Consider the following 22,100-nt stretch of genomic DNA (forward strand, 5'->3'; position numbering starts at 1 on the left):
TGTTCTTTCTTTCTACAACTCCATTTTGCTGTGGAGTTCCAGGTGCAGAAAATTCCTGCTTAAGTCCATGCTCTTTGTAGAACTCTTCCATGATTGAATTCTTGAACTCAGTGTCATTATCACTTCTTATGATTTTAACAGAATCTTTGACTAACTTATCCAGCTGTCTGACATGATCAGTTAGAGTAGATGCAGTTTCACTTTTCTTGTGCAAGAAATACACCCAAGTGTATCTTGTAAACTCATCCACTATAACCATAACATATTTCTTCTTTGCAATAGACATGACATTGACTGGACCAAATAGATCAACATGCAGTAGGTGATAAGGCTCAAGAATTGAGGATTCAGTTTTGCTCTTGAATGAAGATTTTCTTTGTTTTGCCTTTTGACATGAGTCACAAAGACCATCAGGAGCAAATATTAATTTTTGCAGTCCTCTCACAAGATTTTTCTATACTAGCTCATATATGTTGTTGAAATTTAAATGAGAGAGTCTCTTGTGCCAATTCCAGCTTTCTTCAATTGATGCTCTGCTTAATAGACAGATTGCAGAACCATCAGAATTTGTTGAAAGTCTGGCTTCATATATGTTACCATGTCTGTAACCTTTCAGAACCACTTTGCCTGTAGAATTACTTACAACTTCATAGTGTTCTTCAAAAAAATCCACATGATAACCTCTGTCACAGATTTGACTCACACTTAGCAGATTGTGTTTAAGTCCTGAGACAAGAGCTACTGATTCAATTATGATATTCCCAAGATTGATATTGCCATATCCCAGAGTCTTTCCCATGTTGCCATCTCCATAAGAAACTCCTGGGCCAGCTTTCTCCACAAAGTCTAATAGCAGGGCTTTATTTCCAGTCATATGTCCTGAACATCCACTGTACAGAACCAGGATGTTTTTCCTGTTGCCCTGCAATCACAAAGACCACTATTGATTAGTTTTAAAGACCCAAACTTGCTTGAATCCTTTTGTCGCGTTAAGTTTGTTAGCATTTGCAGCGGATTTAGTTTCAGAGTTTATGCTAACATGCTTTTTATCAGACTTTATATCAGACTTTGCATCAGAATTTACACTAGAAGGAATTACACTAATTTTCTTTAAAAAGGTTTTATTTCATAATAATCATAGTACAAAGTATGATATTCCTTACAAGTATAAATAGAATTCCATAAACTACCACAATGAAAACAAGGATTTTGTGGTTTAAACCTAACAGACTGACTCTTAACTCCTGATCTCGGAGGTAAAGAGTTTATATCTTTATTTTTCCTGCAAAAAAAAAGCAAGATGGTTAGAGTTTCCATAATTATAGAATTTCTTTCTAGGAGCATTAGGAACAGGCATATAATTATTACTTTTATTCACACCTTCCTTTCCATTCCTATTTTTCCTAGCTTCCTTTACCTTGTTCACATTTTTAATCTCTTTCAGCTTATACTTAAGCTGCTTCTTTGTCATTAATCCAATGTTTACCAAAGCTGGTTCATCCTGTTTTAATTTGTCAGAAGTTGACTTTTCTTTGACTTCTGTTTTAGAATCTTTCATCTCTTCAGAATCAGACACAACAGTTTTTGCAACAAATTTAATAGGATTTACCTTTGGCTTTTCAGTCTGTTTGATAGCAATTGGCTTAATTGGCAAAGTCCCTTTCTCACTTTTACCATCTTTATAACCTAACCCCTCTTTCCAGTTTCCACTACTTAGAATATTCTGAGTTGTTCTGCCTGAGTTAGTCCAAGTCCTGATGATTTCTCTTTCTTTTTCTAATTCAGTTTTTAGATATTCATTATGTTTAAGCAATTCATTCTTAACATACACAGCATTATTTCTCTCTGTCTGAATAGTGTTCATCTTGACTAACTCTTCTTCAAGATAGCTATTTCTGTTTTTGTACTTTAGATTTTTAGTTTTAATCTTTCATTCTCTAAAGTCTGATCTCTATAGCTAATATAAATGTTTTTCAGAAATAATCTCAACTCAGTAATATCTTCTGTATCAAAAGCAAGAGTTGATGGAGGTACCTTTAGTTCAGCAACATCAGAACTGCTATCAGCATTTGCCATTAAGGCATAGTTCACCTCTTCTTCAGATTGTGAAATATCTGCCCTGTTTTTCTTCTTTGTGATAAGTGCCTGACCTCTTTCACCACAATTATAGCATTTGACATTTGAGTTGTCTCCTCTATCAGACTTTCCTCCTTTGCCTTCAGTCTTTCTGAACCCTTTCTTGTCAGAACTTCCACCTTTCCTGGAAAACTTCTTACTCTTTCTGAATTTCTTGTTGGCTATCTTTGTGATACCATTCACCATAAGAGCACACAGTTGCATCATCTATGCATCAACATCCACTTCAGATAAATTTTCAGGTTCTGAATCATCATCATCAGAATCTGATGACTCTGAATCATATTGTATGATGAGAGCCTTTCCTTTTGCCTTCCGAGATACAATTGGCTTTTCTTCAGTCTTTAAAGTAACTGTCTTAGACTTCCCTCCATGCCTCTTCTTTCTTTGCTCCATCTCAAGCTCATGAGTCTTGAGCATCCCATAGATTTCATCAAGAGACATATCAGCAAGTTCATAGTTGTCTCTTATTGTAGTAGCTTTCAAATCCCACTTTCCAGGAAGAGCTAGTAGGAATTTCAGATTTGAATCTTCTGGATCAAATTCCTTATCCACTAGTGATAGATCATTCAACAGCTTTGTGAATCTGTCATATGTATCAGTTAGTGACTCATCAGATTTTGAGTCAAAGTGCTCATACTCTTGTGTGAGTATTGTCTTCCTGTTCTTTTTGATGGCATTGGTTCCTTGACATCTCACTTCCAATGCATCCCAGATTTCTTTTATAGTCTTGCATCCAATCACCCTGTTTGACATGACATTGTCAAGTGCACTATGAAGCAAGTGTCTTACTTTTGCATCCTTGCCTAGTGAAGAGATGTCTTCAGTGGTGAGTTCTCTCTTTTCTTTGGGAATCATCTTCTGTGGCTCATTCCCAACTGCAACAGAAAGCTATTTGGGCTTGTGTGGACCATCATAAATTCTGTCTAAATATTATGGATCTGTAGCTTCCAAAAATATGGCCATCTTCACATTCCATACAGGGTACTCAGACACCCTGAGCATAGAAACCCTAATGGTTTCATATCTACTGGTGTTTTGAATGGGTTGAACCTTTGCAGGTCTTGAGGGTCTTGTGTTTTTGATTGATCAGACATGATTGATTTTTTATTTGGATCTTAACTGTTTGTAAGCTTAACAGGTTTGCTCTGGTACCACTTGTTTGGCCTCAATGATACTATAGAAGGGGGTTGAATATAGTATCTACAATCAATTCGATTATAAACACAAGTATGTAACAGAAAATAAGTTTATTCAATATATCAAACCTTGTTATAGTAGGTTTAATCTACTCTCTCAGTGATGTATGATATTACTAAGAGCTGCTAGGGTTACAATGAATAATATTCTCATGAATGATAACACTTATAGTGTAAACCCTAATCTGTGTTTATATACTACACAGTTACAAGATATCTCCTAATTGATATGATATGTTCTGTTTCCTAAAATACATCAATCAGAGATTATCTACTGTAATCCTTTAGCTGTACAACTCTCCAAGCATATCTTCTTTTATTTAATCCAGATCATCTCCTGTAAATCAGCCGCTTTTCATCCCTGAAGTGTATCCGCACTTAAGTTCTGATATAAGTCCTGATGGCTTAAGTTCTGATAACTTCCTATCTTCAGTAAGTTCTGATTTCCAGTTAAGTTCTGATAGTAAGTTCTGAAACTAAACAAATCAAATTAGACATGAAATCACAAATATATTTAACAATATCTTCACTCACATCTCCGAACCCCCTCACCGCCTCTCAATCACCTGAAGTCCTGAACTCGAAATAAAGCGAAAAAATGTCAATATAGCGAGTCAACCCACACTCATGTACCGAGTTAACTCACCCCTTCACGAGTCATATTTCTCTCTCTCCTCTTACTTGGACACCCTGCCTCCGCCATCTTCTCCTCCGCTCACCTCACTTTAATAGTCCTCATCCTGTTACATAAATTCATTTCAATTCTTCTCCGAACTTTCGGTCTCTCCGACTTTCTCCAACCCAAAGTCTCTCGGTCGACCTGACCCGAATCCTCCACCGCCGATGGGTAGTCTGGCATCTTGGCTACCTTAATGTGTGAGTTATTACCAGTAGTAAAATATGCAATTTAAGTATGAATTGTTGCTTTACCCGTCTTTCATTTTACTATTATCTTTAATAAAAATTAAAGCTTGATTGTGTATACGTGTGTATATTCAAGTTCACATATTCAATTATAGTGTTGGTTGGCTTTACTTTAATTACATTGTGATATTTGTATGTTGTGTGAGTATCTTTTCTTCTAATTGGAGTTGAATAATGTGTTGCTGCTTAAAAATTTGAACTTTTAGTGATCTAAAATTGGGCCAAGTTTACAAATATCAAGTATGATTTTGATGCTTTCTAATTCTTGATTTAGATATTACCAGGTTGAGAATCAGATGGAGCAATCATTTTGTCACTGCAAGTTTTATGTCCATATTCGTTGTTTTCTGTCCATATTTGTGGCCTACTTGGAATAAGTTTGATTTGAATTGGGTTGACAGAATATGCCCGGAGTATTGGAAAACTTACCGGATTCAAGAGTTTTTCTGGGTTATGATGAGATTTTTTTAAAAACAAAAATTAATTAATTCAACCGAAGGCGGTTGAATTTAAAATTGTATATTTGACCATATACGGTCGAATTTAACTTTTGGGCGGACCTTTTAAATTTTCCAAAAAAATCAAATTTTTGTGCATGCTTTTCAAATTTCAATTGAAAATTTAAATTCGACCACCTTTGGTCGAATTTAAGCGATTTTATTTATCCGGTCGTAATTAGTCGGTCGAATTTAGTTAAATATGACTGAACTTCTAAATTTGACTCCCTTTATTACAACCGATTCAAAATCGGTCGAAATTAAGTAAATTCGACTGCGCGCCGTCGAATTAAGCTATGCTAATCTGTATGTCCACAGATACGTAAAACTCAACAGCAACCTATACCTCAATTCGCCCAGAAAATCTATGCTAATCTGTATGTTATGGAGGAGAGAGAGAGAGAGGGAGAGAGAGGGAGAAAGAGAGAGAGAGAGAGAGAGAGAGAGAGAGAGAGAGACTAGGGTTTCATGCGTATGTAATTGACGTATATCTATTCCAAACATTTTGTTCAGTATATAATACACCACAAAACGTAAATAAATATATTATATTAATTAAAATAAATATCCTGACTTAAATTGCATTTAATAAAATATTTTCAAAATTGGATTAGGGTTAGGAGACTTGGTGGGTAAGTCTTAGATTGCATTAAAATAAATATAGGCATGGGATGTCTTGAATTGAATTAGAGTTAGGAGACTTGGTGGAAAATTCTCATATTTAGAATAGACTTTAAAGTCCTAGAATGTAGAGATTTGCTTACTTGACTGTGTGGCTAGAGGACTACTCTTTTGAGAGTTTGATTCTGGTTTGAACTTTTTTTCTCAATCACAACTCGGGCTGATATATGGCCTACGAATTAAATAATAAATCTCTGGTTTGCGGATTCTTGGAGCCCAATTAATGATATATTAATTGTCAGGCCTTAATAAATGGGCTTCGACTTTGAACCAAATCAGGCATAATTAATGTGCTTATTTATTATGCAATTAGGATTATTTTTATCCTCGTATCAGAAGGAATATATTGTCACAGCAAGAACTAAAATAATGGGTATTGACAACCATTTTGGTTGGTGCTATGTGTCTTGCAAATCATGCATGCGGAAGCTTATACCTAAAGATAATGGCCATTTTTGCAGTCGTTGTGAGAAAATGGTTGCACTTCCTGTTATTTTGTAAGTAGAATATATTTGAATAAAAATATATAATAAGCTCTTTTCTCTATCGTTATTACTTTAATCTATGTGTTGCAGGTATAAAATACTTTAATCTATCTGTTGTAGGTATAAGATACATATCAAAGTTGCTGATGGAATATCTGTAACTACTTTTATGTTATTCATTGTGATTGCCGAACGCTTGCTTCACATGTCTACGAGTAAAATATTTAATAAGCCATCTTCAAGTACAAGGGATTTTCCTATAGAGCTGGAGGCCCTTATAGGAAAAGATTGTTGGACAAACTTAGTATTTTAGACTAAGTTGTGAATCACTTTGAGACTCTGTATGAGTGAGACACATTATGTGTTAGTGGAGTGTATTTATTGGAACGTATTCTCCTCTTCGAGGGGATTCCAACACATATTTACACACTCAAAATGAGTAAAAGGTGAATGAGAACTGATGTTCCAAAGTGTGACCTTTTAATGTGAAAAGTGGGTTTTGTACCACATCAAGAGTAGCACAGACTTATTCCTTGATTTTTCTTATAAATACCATGTACCTCATCGAATAGAAAAACAAGTCATTTCAAAACTCTCTTTCTTCGAGGGGATTTCAACGCATATTTACACGCTCAAAATGAGTAAAAGGTGAATGAGAACTGATGTTCCAAAGTGTGACCTTTTAATGTGAAAAGTGGGTTTTGTACCACATCGATAGTAGCACAAACATATTTCTTGATTTTTCTTATAAATACCATGTACCTCATCGAATAGAAAAAACAAGTCCTTTCAAAACTCTCTTTATATATAGAGTCCTAGGGCACCAGTTTTATCAAGTCGAGAAAATAAGAGTCATCTCTTTGATTCTCGGTCTCTTCAGTCTTAATTTTTCCCAATATTCCGGTGATAGTTCTCGGGCTCAGTTCAAGTTTGCTGAGAGTATTTTCGATTTATCGATTATACTAGTATCTCGTTTTTATCCTGGGAAGCAGGTCGCTAAACACGGATGATGCGGGGCGAAACTGCTTTAAGGAGACAGTTTTCTGGACTCGAGATTATATCCGATCTCTGTTTATTTTCTCAAACCATTCTCCTAATTTAATTGTTAATTCTTATATGCGTATGTGATTTAAGAATGAGCAGTGTTCTTGTGAATTAGTTATATATTTAATATATATAATAATGTCCCTATGGTATAAGATTGATAACAAAGATTTGATATTCTAGCTCAGATTAAACAACTATAACTTGCGGGATGGGCTGGCTAATTATACCATTATTGAAGTGTTTGATCCAAACGAGGATTTGGAGAGAGCATATGAAATGGATAAGTTTGAGGAATTTGTGCGTAACTTTATATTAACAAAAACTTAGCTCTCTCCTTAATATTCCCTCCCAATGTATATTCAACCATTACATATTACAGGTTGAGAATGAGCAGAATGCAACTCTGGAGGTAGCTACGAAAATAATTACCAGCAATGTGAATGCAGCTTTGGATGATGCAAAGACTGTTGTTCCCAATGTTAACAAAAGGGATAAGCATGTCGTAAGTGATGATGAACCTGGAAACGAGGTTGGTCTGCATCTTAAAATTCTGTATGACTTGAAATTACATGTGAAATTTTGATGTCAGCCGAGTAATGACTGCATAAAGAAAAGCCAGTGGTAGACCTAATATGGTTATTTTGTGTCCCTCCTGCAGACTTTGGTAGGTCTGCCGTCAGCCTATTGTATTTATTTAAGTGATGATAAAAGGATTTGTGGCTGTGAAACAAAAATGTGGGTCACGACTTCACCAGAGCCTCAGAATGTCCCGTGCAAATTGAAAAAGTGTCCTAATAATTTAGAGACCTAATAATTTTAAATATATAAAATAGTAAAAATAATAAAAATAAATTTAAAATAGTGAAAATAAAATAACTATCAAAGTGCATAAAATAATTTATAACAGAATAAAAACTAACTTATAAAGAAATAAAACAGATACATATATGACATAAATAATTTAAAATTGTTTTTTCAACTTTTTTTGAAGTGATAATCAACATTTTCTTGCAAACTATTATATTTTATAGATTTTAGAGAGTAGAAATTTTATCTAAAAAAATTAAATTATACATATAATGTTTTAATGTTATGTACATATGTTTAAATTTATATATTCATTATTCATTTTGTCATAGTTACATTAAAGACGGTGTTGTAACTCCTTAGTTTTGATGATCACAACACAGCAAGCCATCATGTTGTTATTTGAGAATGTTTGCAGGATATAACAACTTAATGTCATTGCTGTTTAAGTATCATGACAGCAAGCTATCATAAGACAGTAATCTATTTCAGCAAGTTATGATCAATAGTGTCAGAATAACAGCAAGCCAAGATGCACAGTCCAGATTCAACAAGGAAGTCGAATTTCATGGAGATTTTATAGGATCTTCATATATATCAGTTGTAAGGACTTCTCTAATAAATATACGTGCATTATATATATAGAGCTCAATTATAAATCGTTTTTAATCATTCAAATTGATTTCCTAAAGAATAGGAGTTTGTTTTTCTTTCAAACTCTATCTTCTATCTACTGATTAAAACGTTTTATACTCTACAAAATAGAAGAGATATTTTCTGTACGTTGAACATCTTTCTTTCTCTTCTATCTAACGTACACATGAACGTTGGAAACCATCCTAATGATCTTAAACGGTAGAATTGGATTCTAGCCGTTGTAAGTTGTTGAGAAGGTTTCAAATGTTAATATGTGGTTATATAAGAGGTTTTCTTGCAGTTTTATGGGGACGAATTTGCAAGCAAGAACACATACAACTCCTGATCTTTATTGATTTCAAAATACTCTCGAGCTCTAAATATATACATGTGTTTCATCTTAGAGAGAGTTTATAGTTTGAGTTGTAAACTTTATCACTGATTTGTATTGTTCAATTGTATTGATTAGTTGCTGGATAAGTTGGCTAGGGAAACAAGGGTTTAGTGGTACTTGCTAGAGGAGTTTGTACTACGGGGTAGTATAGTACTTAGAGAGCAGGTTCTTAAACAGGGTTTCAGCAAGCCATTATCAGCAGCTGGGATAAAGGGAGATATATTGTTGTATCTTGTAGTTGTAACCTTCATTGATCAATAATATATTCTCTTACCAAGTTGGTAAGGGACCAGGACGTAGACCATAGGGGCTTAGGGGTCGAACCTGGCTAAAATTCTTGTGTGTTCTATTTACTTTCCTGCACATTATTTTCTGCATTGCATTTAGTCATCTCAGCTTACTATCATTGTCAGATTATAGTTCAGTTGGTAAAATCTCAGTAAGCTATTATCGGGTAAAATTTAAAAGTAATCCTAGTTAGCCATAATCACCTATTCACCCCCCCCCCCTCTAGGTGTAATTTCAGTTGGTATCAGAGCTTTGGTATACTAATCTTTCTGTAACAGGAATAGTATTCGATCAAAATGGCTGACAAATATCCCGAAGGAACCTCAGATTACCGAGCACCTCTCTTGCTTGGTACATAAAACTATAACTGGTGGAAAGGTCGCATGGAAGTGTATCTATCCAGGGAGCCACTAGCTTTGAGAGTTGTTCAGAAGGGTCCTTTTGAGTTCAAGGACAAAGAAGGCAAAGTGAAAGACGTTGATGATCTCACAGAGGCTGAACTAATCAAATACAGCTTCAATGGAAAGGCTAGGAATTCTCTCATGAATGGGTTATGTCCTAGTGAATGTGATAAAGTCTCTTCATGCAAATCAGCTAAAGAGATATGGGATACTCTGGAATTGTATCATGAAGGATCCAAGAGTTTAAGAAAGGTGAAATTGAGTAAACTAATGAATGAGTTTGGAAATTTCAAGCTTCAAGACGGAGAAACTATTCGAGAAAGTCAAGCTAGATTCCAGATAAATCTGAATGCCTTAAAGCAGCTTGGCAAACATATCCCACAAGAGGAAATCAACATGAAGATACTTAGTGATGTGCCATTTATCTATGAACCAAAGGTAACAGCTCTAAAATCCTCTCTAACTATAGATACTATGGATCAATTGGCTGTTTTTACAGAATTGGAACAATTTGAAAGCAAAATCAAGGAAAGCCAATCAAGTTCTATGCAAGCTCCAGTTGCTCAAATGAAGCAATTAGCTCTTCACACTAATGATAGCTTACTGGAATCTGAAGATGAGTCAGACGAAGAACTAGCTTTAATATCCAGAAAGATCAGAAAGATGATCGAGAAGAAGAACAAGCTGAAAAGAGATAAAGGCAGATTTTCCAACAATAAGAAGCCTAACAAGGATTCTAAAGATCAGACATACTTTGAATGTGGAAAGCCAGGCCATTATAAGCGGGACTGCTACAAATTGAAGTCAAAACAGCAAACTGTCTTCAAGGATAAGAAGAAAGCTAAAGCTCTAATGACTTGGAGTGATGATGACTCGGTTTCAAGTGATGATTCAAGTGGAGACATGGTCAATCTTGCCCTAGTTGGACTTGATGATGATTCTGTTCGAGGAAATTCAGAAAGTGGATACCTAGAAAGTGATTCAGAAGAAGATCAGAGTGAGGTAAACTCTTGTAAATATAATTTATCTTCTGAAAATATTGTTTTAGAACCACTAACCATGCAGGAATGTAAGAATGTATCTATGGGTGAATATTACTCTCTTAAAGCTGAAAATAGCAAGCTAAAAGAGAAGAATAATTATCTCAAGACTATGGTTCAAGATTTGATGAGCAAAGTAGATACTTGGATTGACAAGAAGGTACCTACACAAGCTGACAAAGAGGCTGAAATCAAGGATCTTCAAGCTAAAGTTAGTCATGTGGAAAACTTCAACAAAATTCTCCTCAAAAGAAACAAGACTCAGTTAATGGAGATCACAGAGTTAAAGAAGGAGATTGAAGCAAGGGATGAATGTTTGGAGCTGTTCAAAATCAGAGAATCAATAGATGCAACACCTTTAAATCAAGCAGAAGAACCATCTCAGCAAGATGAAATCATAAGTCAGCAAGCTGAAAAGATTGATCTGCTCACAAAGGAAGTTGAGGATCTGAAAAAGGGCATGGGATCGTTTGTTCAAGGAGAAGAAAGTCTCAAATCTATGATGAACAACACAAATATTCCATTGGTCAGAGAAGGAATTGGAATGAATGCAAACAAGAAGGACAAAGCTCTAAGATATGAAGGAAAACATGGCATACCCTATGATTATGCTATGCCTTGGAAGATATGCAACAGATGTGGAAAGAAAGGGCATCTTGAAAAGCATTGCAAAGTTCAGAATGAACAAAAATCATACCATGGAGGAAACAAACAGAAAACAGCTTACTATGATCAGAATGGCAGAACAAAGACAGCTTACCATCATCAGGCTGGCAGAGTTAAATCACCTAGATTTATCCAAAAATGGATAAAGAAATCTGATTTACATGTTTTATATGTTTTATCTGCTAACCATGTCGGACCCAACAAACTTTGGGTACCAAAAGGTTGAGTTGTTTTATTTGTTTTGTAGATGTGTCTTGCCGCTCGAGTCAAATCAACTCAATGGATTTTAGATAGCGGATGTACTAGACATATGAGTGGAGACAAAGCACAATTCTTGAGTCTTCAGATGAAAAAGGGTGGAAGAGTGACTATTGGTGATAGCAAAACTCTTCAAATTCTTGGCAAAGGTAAAATAGGTAATAAACACATTTCAATTGATAAAGTTCAATATGTTAAAGGCCTTAAATATAATCTGCTTAGCATAAGTCAGTTATATGATGATGGTCATACTGTTAACTTTGGTATTGATAAGTGTATTATTACTATTGGTACTAACAAAGTCCCCCTAGTTGCTAGAAGGGAAGGAAATATATATATTTTGGACTTTGAGTTGCAGAAAACAGCTTGCTGTCTTGCTGCAATAGACACTGATCCTTATGTTTGGCATAGAAGATTGGGTCATGCTCACATGGACTTACTTAACAAGCTTTCAAAGAAGAAGCTAGTCAGAGGTTTACCCAAAATCAAGTATGTCAAGACTGAGGTGTGTTCGGCATGCCAATTAGGCAAGCAAATTAGAAGTACTCACAAAGCAAAGAAAATGGTTTCTACTTCTAAACCCTTAGAACTTTTACATTTAGACTTATTTGGTCCAGAAGCTTATAAAAGTATAGGAGGTAAGCAATATGGTTTTGTAATTGTTGATGATTATTCTCATTTTACATGGGTATTGTTTCTTAGAACTAAAGATGCTGCTTTTAATGAGTTTGAGAAACTAATTAAATTACTTGAGAATAAGCTCAATACAAAGCTTGTAGGAATAAGGAGTGATCGAGGTGGTGAATTCCAAAAAGACTTTGTTACTTATTGTGAAGAAAGAGGAATATCACATGAATTCTCGGCTCCAAGGACTCCACAACAAAATGGTGTGGTGGAACGCAAGAATAGGTCACTGCAAGAGACAGCAAGGACTTTGTTGCAAGAAAGCAAGTTACCTAGAAGTTTTTGGGCAGAAGCAGTCAACACAGCATGCTATGTTCAGAATAGAGTATTGATAAGACCTATTTTGGATAAGACTCCATATGAATTGCTCAAGAAAAAGAGGCCCAACATCAGTTACTTCAGAATCTTTGGCTCAAAGTGTTTTGTGCTCAAGACAATTGGTAATGATGGTAAATTTGATGCTAAATCTTATGAAGCTATTTTTCTTGGTTATTCTATAAATAGTAAAACCTATAGAGTTTATAATTTGTCTAAGCATATTGTTGAGGAATCTATAGATGTTACTTTTCAAGAACCTAACAATGATCTTCCAAGAGACGAGGAAGATGATGCAGGTGAAGCTGGACAACAGCAAGCTGAAACAGAGAAGGCTACTCCAAAACAGCTAGCTGAAACAGAGACTGATTCTGGAAAACAGCAAGCTGAAATTGAAACTGCCTCAGGAAATCAGCAAGCAGAACCTTCTACTCCAGTTGATGATGCAATTGTAAAGATGGCAAAGATGACTCTTGATGGTCCTAGAGGAAATAGAGCAAAGGATAAAATGCCAATCTATGATGGTGAAGACTTAGCTCTTCCATCTAAGATAAGGAAGACTTCACATAAAGATATTGCAAAGCATTCATTGCCAAAAGCTACACGGACAGTGAAGAATCACCCTCCAGAACAGGTTATTGGTGATATTTCTGATGGTCTCAAGACAAGAAAAGGTACTGCAAATTTTTGTGCTTATGCTGCATTTTTAGCTCAAGAGGAACCCAAGAATGTCAAAGAAGCACTTGAAGATGAAAATTGGATCACGGCTATGCAAGAAGAACTCAATCAATTCGAACGATGTGATGTTTGGGAACTGGTCAAGCCACCAAAGGATGCTTCAATCATTGGTACAAAATGGATTTTCAAGAATAAAGTGGATGAATTTGGTACTGTTACTCGAAATAAAGCAAGGCTCGTAGCACAAGGGTACAACCAACAAGAAGGCATTGACTTTGATCAAACTTATGCTCCAGTAGCTGGATTGGAATCAATTAGGATGCTTCTTTCTTATGCATGCTTCAAGAAGATCAAGCTACATCAAATGGACGTCAAAAGTGCTTTTCTTAATGGATTTCTGGAAGAAGAAGTTTATGTCAAGCAACCCCCTGGTTTTGAACATGAACAACATCCGGACTATGTTTACAAGCTCAAGAAGGCATTATATGGCTTAAAGCAAGCACCAAGGGCTTGGTACAAGAGGCTTAGTAAGTTTTTGATCAAAAATGGCTTCATTCGAGGTAAAATTGATCCTACTTTATTTACTAAGCAAAATGGTAATGATATTTTGATTGTCCAGATATATGTAGATGATATAATCTTTGGATCCACTAATGATTCTATGTGTGAGTGGTTTTCTAAGTGTATGAGCAGTGAATTTGACATGAGCATGATGGGTGAGCTCAATTATTTCTTGGGGCTCCAAATTAAACAATCTAAAGATGGAATTTATGTGCATCAATCAAAATATGTCAAGAATTTGCTGACCAGATTTGGTTTTGACAATGTCAAGCCGAAATCTACTCCAATGAATCAAAATAGCAAGCTGACATTGGATGAAAAAGGTAAAGATGTTGATATCAAGAAGTATAGAGGTATGATTGGTAGTCTTTTATATCTTACTGCTTCTCGGCCAGATATTATGTATAGTGTATGTGTTTGTGCTCGTTTTCAAGCTAAACCTAAGGAATCACACTTAAATGCAGTTAAAAGAATATTTCGATATTTAAGTGGGACTATTAATCTTGGGTTATTTTATCCTATTACAAGCACATTTGATCTTGTGGGGTATAGTGATGCTGACTATGCAGGTTGTCAAACTGATAGAAAGAGTACAAGTGGTGTTTGTACATATTTAGGACAAAGTCTCGTATCTTGGCAAAGTAAGAAACAAACTTCAGTTGCATTATCCACAGCAGAAGGTGAGTATTTGGCAGCTGGTAGCTGTTGCTCTCAAATTTTATGGATGATTCAGACTCTACGAGATTTTGGAATCAAGTGTGGCAAAGTTTCAATCTATTGTGACAACACTAGCACCATCAACATATCAAAGAATCCAGTTAATCACTCAAGAACAAAGCATATTGATGTTCGTCATCATTTCTTGAGAGATAATGCTGCCAAAGGTAAGATTGAATTAGTTTTTGTACCTACTGAATATCAATTGGCAGATATCTTTACAAAACCCCTTGGCGAAGCAAGATTTTCTACCATTCGAAGGGAACTTGGCATGTGCAGTGTATAATGGCAAGCTATCTTTGGAAATTTGGTAATGTTAGCTTACTATCATTTTTCATGTTAGCTTACTATGATTGGTTATTTAAATGACATTTTTTTGTGTTATGTAATTTTTTTTAATTATGATATGTCATTATCTGTTTATTGTCGTTACTTGTTTGTGTGTTTTGATGCTTTATCTTATAATTCTGATCAGCCCTCAACCTGAATCTTTTTTATGCTTTAAGGGGGAGAAATTTAGGAGACTTATTTTATGATGCTTAAGTTAATTTCAGACTTATTTTATGATGCTTAAGTTAATTTCTGTTGACTAGTTTGCTTATGTTTAATCTGTGGTTTGCTACTTGGTTTATGATGCTACTTGGTTTATGTTGGCTGTTATTTAAGACTTAATTGTCTTTTAGTTTTTAAGAATTGATGTAATGATATAATGCTGCTATGTTGGTTATTTTGGATATGCATGTGTGTCATTTATATTTTAATTGCAGTAACAGGTTATACAATTTTGAGATATGCATAGATTTAGGGGGAGTTTTTATAATTCTCCTAAATGTGTGTAATCATCAAAAAGGGGGAGATTGTAACTCCTTAGTTTTGATGATCACAACACAGCAAACCATCATGTTGTTATTTGAGAATGTTTGCAGGATATAACAGCTTAATGTCATTGCTGTTTAAGTATCATGACAGCAAGCTATCATAAGACAGTAATCTATTTCAGCAAGCTATGATCAACAGTGTCAGAATAACAGCAAGCCAAGATGTACAGTCCAGATTCAACAAGGAAGTCGAATTTCATGGAGATTTTATAGGATCTTCATATATATCAGTTGTAAGGACTTCTCTAATAAATATACGTGCATTATATATATAGAGCTCAATTATAAATCATTTTTAATCATTCAAATTGATTTCCTAAAGAATAGGAGTTTGTTTTTCTTTCAAACTTTATCTTCTATCTACTGATTAAAACGTTTTATACTCTACAAAATAGAAGAGATATTTTCTGTACGTTGAACATCTTTCTTTCTCTTCTATCTAACGTACACATGAACGTTGGAAACCATCCTAATGATCTTAAACGGTAGAATTGGATTCTAGCCGTTGTAAGTTGTTGAGAAGGTTTCAAATGTTAATGTGTGGTTATATAAGAGGTTTTCTTGCAGTTTTATGGGGACGAATTTGCAAGCAAGAACACATACAACTCCTGATCTTTATTGATTTCAAAATACTCTCGAGCTCTAAATATATACACGTGTTTCATCTTAGAGAGAGTTTATAGTTTGAGTTGTAAACTTTATCACTGATTTGTATTGTTCAATTGTATTGATTAGTTGCTGGATAAGTTGACTAGGGAAACAAGGGTTTAGTGGTACTTGCTAGAGGAGTTTGTACTACGGGGTAGTATAGTACTTAGAGAGCAGGTTCTTAAACAGGGTTTCAGCAAGCCATTATCAGCAGCTGGGATAAAGGGAGATATATTGTTGTATCTTGTAGTTGTAACCTTCATTGATCAATAATATATTCTCTTACCAAGTTGGTAAGGGACCAGGACGTAGACCATAGGGGCTTAGGGGTCGAACCTGGCTAAAATTCTTGTGTGTTCTATTTACTTTCCTGCACATTATTTTCTGCATTGCATTTAGTCATCTCAGCTTACTATCATTGTCAGATTATAGTTCAGTTGGTAAAATCTCAGTAAGCTATTATCGGGTAAAATTTAAAAGTAATCATAGTTAGCCATAATCACCTATTCACCCCCCTCTAGGTGTAATTTCGGGTGTTGGTTACAAATTTGGATGCAAGTATTTATTTTTATTATTATAATTTTTATATTAGTTTTTCTAAAATTTAATGACTTTTATAGACAGCAATCAAAAAATTACTGAAGAAAAGAATATTTTCCATTCTTTTTCTTTCCTTTATAATTTTTTAACCATAAAACTAAAATTTATAAATTTGTTGCTAATTTTTTTTTTGACTATACATACTTATACATACCTATTTTACTTCATTCCGTTGAACACGTGAAACATGGTTCTGGACTTCACTCAGAAACTGCAAATGTTTAATTAATCAGACATAGTCCAATACACTCTCTCAATTGCTTAGGTTAACTAATTCTCAATTATTGCTTATAATTTTTTTGTCAAAACTTATACATTTAAAATATATTTATATAAACAAAAATAATTTTAGAAAAGTAAGGTTTATATCCTTGGTTAAAATATTACAAGTCCAGTTATTTGAAGTAAGATCGATTGTGATTTGTAGTGTGCCAATTAAGAAGTATAGTTCAATACAGAGGCCTATCTAAATTTCATGTTCCCCAAATGCTATATAGTTTAATATATTTTGAATTTAAATTCATAATTTTTTTTATTATTTTGATTTCAACAAGTGCACACATACATCCCACTTTAGTAATGTAATATATATTTATTTTTTTAATAATAGCTTAATTATTATTATATGTTGTATGAAAATTGAAAATCTATATTAACCTTATTATTCACTGTTTAAGTTTAGGTAATATTGTAGTGTTACCCTTTTGATCACAGCCTTATTTTTTTGCTGTTTTGAATTAACTTTTTTATAAATTTCTTGAAAAATATGTATATATTTTTTCAATAATAAAAATTAGATTTGTTTCCTTAAACTTGGCATGGCGCATGTTTATTTTTATTTAATGAATTGAGTATTTTTTTGGAAAATATTGAACAAATCTTATGAAACCAAAAAGGCAACTTTGCAATTAAATGTATGATTAATAATCTTAAATATCATCATTATGCCATATTAAAATACATGTTGCAACTTAAAATGATAATAAAATTAAAATATAATAACATGATCTCAAAATTTGTGTATATCACTGGTAAAATATAGGCGGATGGCATTAAATTAAAGGAAGTAAATGCAGCTTTAATCTCGAATGTGACTATTACGCACGGCCACTATTTAAGCTCAGATAGTCATTCTAATTTTTGCATGCAGGTTGTGAGCTCTGATTAGAGATGGTCATTTGTGCAGTCTGGGCTGTTTGGACCAGGCCCATCACGAGTTGGGTATTCGAACTATAAACACTGAATCGGCACGTAGGAGTTCTGGCTCGGGGAACCAAATGATAGTGGCTCGTAACCGGCATAGTGACTCGTGAGCTTGTGAGCTAAACGGGTTCGTACATATGAAGTGAACCAGACAAACACATAGTACATCAACAAAAGTAATTAACTAATTAGTAATTATTGTAGCACTGTCATAATAGTCCTAGCATTGTTTTCGATTATTTATTTTAGTATTTATTTATTTCAATTTCGATTAATGTGACAGTTATAATTAATTTAAGTAATTTATTTCATAATTTTTTGATTAAATTTATTTATTTTATTACATGGGATAGAGGTGATACTATTGTGGTGGCCACTCCCCACAACCTGTAATATACAGTAAATAAATAATTGTATAATTACCTTTACCAAACAAAGACCAAAGTTAGTGAACTTGAATCAAAGACTCCGAGCGGGTCGTGCGGTTCTTGCGGGCTCATGCGGGCTGGTTGGGTTCTGAGTTTTCAATTCCTTATTCGTATTAGATACTTTAGTTTTAACGAGTTATGTGCTTTTGAACCGGACTGGTTCAGTTCAGATAAAACTGGGCTTCCGTAGGAACCGATTCCAAGCGTGCAGTTCGAACACTCACAAAGGGGCCTAATTACAACTAATTGCATTATATTTCATGTATTTTATGATGAACTTTTGTTATATATTTGATTTGATGTATTTTGTTATGAAGTTTAGTGTGTTAATCTAATAATGTAACATTGCCCGCTTTACATATATATATATATACTAGCATACAACCCATGCGATTCACGGATGGCACAATTTTTTTCTAATATTATATAAATTTATTTTTGAATTGAATTCTTAAATTTGTTCATTTGTTCATTTTAAATGATATGACTTCATGATAATTATACCAGTACACGTATATGTTCATAATTCTTTTAAAACAGTTAAACTTATTTAAAGTAATAGCCTCGGTACAGGAAAATAATTATAACGAGTTTTTATTTTATTGAGAGTAAAAATACAATATCTCCATTATGTCGTGACCTTTAAAAAATTATAATTTTAACGAGGTTATTACTTAATCAATTAACTATAAGAGCTGTTTGAAAAAGATAATATTAATGATTGAACGATATAGTTTTTGTTTTTAAAAGGATATAATAATATTTTAGTTAAAGTTATTTTTTATTTCGGATCAATAAAATATGTATTATACTTGGTCGGATATTAATTTAAATTATCTGGGATCAATGGTTTACATTATTATTTTTAACCTAGAGGTCCACTACTCTGACCAAATTCAACTAATTATTTTTAGTTTAATTTAAATTCTTTTAAATCCGGATCAATAAGATAACTTTGTCATAACCCAAATAATTAGTATATATATGCTTTGTTTTAATTGTTCGATTTATATTTTAATTTTAATTTTAATTTTGTATTAGTTTGGATCAATTGTAGAATATATTTTATCTAGGATGAATAATATGTATTATTTTATTTATCCTAGTTCAATAATATTTTTTTATTTGTATCATTAATATTTATTATCCTGAGGCACATCTATCCATCAAATCCAACCAATTATATTTAGTTTGCTTAAATTTATTTTAGCCCGAAATATCAATTAAATAATATATAACTCAATATGAATTAGAATTTAAATTGGTAGAAAAATTTGATTTTAATATCAATTATAATGATTTAGAGTTCCATATTAAATAGAATTTAAATTGATATAGTAAGTTGACTTAAATATAATTAGAATTAGAATTGACTAACCGACCAATTAAAATTAGAATAGTTAAGTAAGCGCAGTTAAATAATTTTAGCAAGTACCGACCGAACGACTATCAAACTTTTAATATTTTGTCTATTATAATATAACTAATTTATAACCCGTGCGATGCACAGTTGATTTAAATAATTGTTATATATTATATTTTTTAATTAGAATATTTAAAAATTGTCGTTATAGGTCATGTGTTTTAATTAAAATATTTTAATTTAAAATTATTTAGGTTGTCGTTGCGATTTAAACTTTAAACTACATATAAATTAATTTTTAGTATTAGATTTTAAGGTTATTATCAATTCTATTTAAAATCTTGATTTAAAATCAGACTACTAACGGAACTTTTAATGTTTCGTTTTTATTATATTAGTGTAAATAAGTTTGTAAACTAATTAAAACTCTAATATATTTATGTTACAAAAATACGTTTATGTTTATTTTAGGCTAAATATTAAAACTAATTACTAAAACTGGTTTTAAAAAAACTAAGTACTTAAACTCGAAGACGGTTTTCACTATAAAACACATTAACAAAACTATTCCGTCTTGTTTTCCAGTCATAAGAGTTTCAGGGGAGATGGCCGAAAGTTTACCATCTTTGGGTTGGTTTGATATTGGCTGCAATATTTGTTGTCAACGCAAGGCCTTGTAATTTATAAAACTATCTTCTAATTTTCAAACTCGTCCATCACATATTTATAATTCTAATTTTATAAAAACATTTTCATGAAAATATCTATCTATACTATATCTATACTATATTATAATAAACGAAACACTAAAAATTTTGGTCAGTACTTGCTGAAATTACTTAATTATTCTAATTCTAATTATTGGATGAATCAATTATAATTGATATTGAACTGAACTTCCTCTATTATTTTATCAATTTCAGTTCTATTTTATATTGAACTCTATATCATTATAATTTATATTAAATTCAACTTTTTCTACCAATTTAAATTTTAATTCATATCCAATTTCTATATTATTCTAATTTGTTACTTCAAGCTAAATTAAATTTAAGCAAACTAAAATTCGACCAACAAAAACAAAACATTTATTCTAATTATTCAATCTAAATCAAAATTATCTAACTGATCCATATTTTAAAAAAAAAATTAAACTAAAAATAATTAGTTTTATTTGGTCGGTGTATTGGGCATCGGGCTAAAAAAGTATAATGTAAACCATTTATCCGGGATAAATCAAATTGATATTAAACTAAGTATAATTTGTATACTATTGATTTGAACTAAAAAGTCAATTTTTTATTAAAACGTAAATATTATTTTTTAAAAATACACATAGAATTATCGATAAAATTATATTTTTCGATCGATAATATTATTTTTTTCAAATATCTTTTATAGAGTTATAGTTAATCGATTAAGCCATGCTAAAATAATTTTTTTTAAGGTCTCAACATAATGGAGACATCATATTTTTACTCTCAATATAATAATAATTTTTAATAATAATATTTCCTCCTACCAATACAATGCTATCACTTTAAATAAGTTTAAATGTTTTAAAAAGTTATGAACATATGCGTCTACTAATATAATTATCATGAAATCATATCATTTAATATTTTAAAGAAAAAAAAATTATAATTGAAAATATTAAACTAAGTATAATTCGTATCCTGAACTAAAAAATCAAATTTTTATTAAAACATAAATATTATTTTTTAAAAATACACATATAATTATCGATAAAATTATATCTTTCAATCGATATATTATCTTTTTCAAATATCTTTTATAGAGTTATAGTTAATCGATTAAGTCATGCTAAAATTATATTTTTTAAGGTCCCAACAAAATGGAGATATCATATTTTTACGCTCAATATAATAATAATTTTGTTATAATAATATTTTCCCAAATAAGTTTAAATGTTTAAATAAGTTATGAACATATACGTCTACAAATATAACTATAATGAAATCATATCATTTAAAATTTTAATTGAAATAATTTTATAATTGCAAATATTAAACTAAATATAATTCGTATCCTATTGATGTGAACAAAAAATCAATTTTTTATTTAAAAACATAAATATTAATTTAAAAAATACATAGAATTATCGATAAAATTATATCTTTCAATCGATAATATTTTCTTTTTCAAATATTTTTTATAGATTTATAGTTAATCGATTAAGCCATGTTAAAATAATATTTTTTAAGGTCCCAGCATAATGGAGACATCATATTTTTACTCTTAATAAATTAATGATTTTGTTATAATAATATTTTCCCCTACCAATACAATGTTATCACTTTAAATAAGTTTAAATGTTCTAAAAAGTTATGAACATATACGTCTACTAATATAATTATCATGAAATAATATCATTTAAAGTTTTAAATTAAAAAAATTTATAATTGAATTCAAAATAAAAAAATTATATAGTATTAGAAAAAATCCGGACGATCCATGTATCGCACTTTTAAGCTAGTATAAGTAATGGTAATTATTTAAAATAAGTATGTGCAAAATAATAGCAAATAAATGGTAGATATAATTT

Source organism: Apium graveolens, chromosome 6, assembly GCF_009905375.1.
Source record: "Apium graveolens cultivar Ventura chromosome 6, ASM990537v1, whole genome shotgun sequence".
NCBI lineage: Eukaryota > Viridiplantae > Streptophyta > Magnoliopsida > Apiales > Apiaceae > Apium > Apium graveolens.